This window comes from Myxocyprinus asiaticus, chromosome 15, assembly GCF_019703515.2.
Source record: "Myxocyprinus asiaticus isolate MX2 ecotype Aquarium Trade chromosome 15, UBuf_Myxa_2, whole genome shotgun sequence".
Taxonomy (NCBI): domain Eukaryota; kingdom Metazoa; phylum Chordata; class Actinopteri; order Cypriniformes; family Catostomidae; genus Myxocyprinus; species Myxocyprinus asiaticus.
Window position 1 is genome coordinate 50,483,000 of NC_059358.1, and position 2,246 is coordinate 50,485,245.

Genomic DNA, 2,246 nt, shown 5'->3' on the forward strand with positions numbered 1-2,246 from the left:
CATTTTTTGATTTAAAAAAAACATGATCTGTTTATTGAGACGTGTTTGTTTCAAAAACATTGTTAAAAATGTCAAATGTATGTACTATTAATATAAAACTAAACAGGAAATATGTGTGTGTGGGTGTGTGCGCGCGCTGTACTTATTTGGCTGGACCATATTTAAAAAATAATATATAAAAAAAACTTAAATACAGTGAAGCATGTCTAAAATCAACTTGATAGGCCATTTGACATGGTCATCACGATTAGAAAGGCTCGTAAATCAGCCATATCATGATTTGCTTTAAATCTAATTGTTTCTGTGCACCTTCAGTGTCATGGGGAGCTCTTTCCATAGATCATTTACTCTCGCTAAGAACAGCAGTGAAGACACAACATACTGTAGTCTGTATTTAGCAGTACAAACAGTACTTCAATGACTCCAGTCTCTACAATGGTAAGGTCGCGTTTAGCAACTGGGATTTTATTAAATAAATGACACTCACAATCAGAGTAACAACCTCTAAATCTAAAGCTAACTGATCTAAATCTTTTAAGCATGCCTTTGTGAAGAAACAGTCAGAAAATTTAGATCTATTGTCAGTCATGTTGGAAAGTGTTTTATCAGTGAGAGGAACTGAACTAAATGTACAGTGGATTATTCTTGGTACAATTAAAAGATTATAATTTCATAACAAAATTCCAACAAAATGAATTGAGTAATCTTAAATAAAATATATCTATACAGTATATCTACATTTTTTTATGTAATTTTTTTAAACATTATACTATAGTTTATTATACTATATTTATAGTTTAAATAAGTCTACTCCCCAAATTATTATTATTAGCATATTGTTTATATAAATTAAGCAGAGGTCAGTTGAATTCTTTTGAAATGCTTGTGCTAGTCATGTAATATTGTCACTTAAGTAAAAAATCTCTGTCGTCTTTTGCTCTTGCTACTGTATACAGACCCCCAGGACACTAATCAGACTTCCTTGAAGAATTTGCAGATTTTCTGTCAGATCTAATAGTTACCATAGAAAGAGCTTTAATTGTTGGTGACTTCAACATTCACATAGAAAACGAAAATGACACATTGGGATTAGCATTTATTGATATTCTCAACTCTGTTGGAGTCAGACAAAATGTGACAGGACCAACTCATCGCCATAATCATACGCTAGATTTAATTCTGTCATATGGAGTTGATGTTGATAGCATAGCAATTAAGCCACAAACTGATGCCATCGCAGATCATTACCTCGTCTTTTGCAGGGTTTATCTCCGTTTATTATGGATTTTATCCACAAAGATTTTCAACTTTATTTTGAGAATATATTGTTTGGGTTTGTTGCTTTATAAATGCTACGAAGTGAGTATTTTCTATTCAACATGAATATATGTTTAATATATATATATATATATATATATATATATATATATATATATATATATATATATGCCCAATTCCCAATGAGCTCTAAGTCCTCGTGGTGGCGTAGTGGCTCACCTCAATCCGGGTGGCGGAGGATGAATCTCAGTTGCCTCCGCGTCTGAGACTGTCAGTCTGCGCATCTTCTCACATAGCTTGTTGAATGCGTTACCGCGAAGACATAGCGCATTTGGAGGCTTCACGTTATTCTCCACGGCATCCATGCACAACTCACCACGCACCCCACTGAGAGCGAACCACATTATAGCGACCACGAGGAGGTTACCCCTTGTGACTCTACCCTCCCTAGCAACCGGGCCAATTTGGTTGCTTAGGAGAGCTGGCTGGAGTCACTCAGCACGCCCTGGATTTAAACTCGTGACTCCAGGGGTGGTAGTCAGCGTCTTTACTCACTGAGCTACCCAGGCCCACGGTTATGACCATTTTTAAAAGCTAAGCTAAACAAATGTCTCAGTGTTATACATTAATACTAAGTAATTAATGTACTCAGTGTAACGCATAAAAACCAAAACATCCACTAAGTCACCAAAATCCACTACGCAGAGGATTAGATCCACTATGTCATCACGTTACAGTCTGCAGCGAGGACCCTCTTGATTGGCATGACCACAGAGGAAATAAAACGAGACCGAAAAAACGTATAGGATGATGCTATTCCACACTTTTAGGATCATGAGTAGATCTGTGTGAAGGATGGAGGAGCTAAACACGCAGCGCCATCTGAATCATGGGGTCTTGTTTGAACTAGGGTGGGGACAAAGCATTTTTTTGTTTTTTTGTTTTTTTCAAGGGAGTTGTGTACGAAA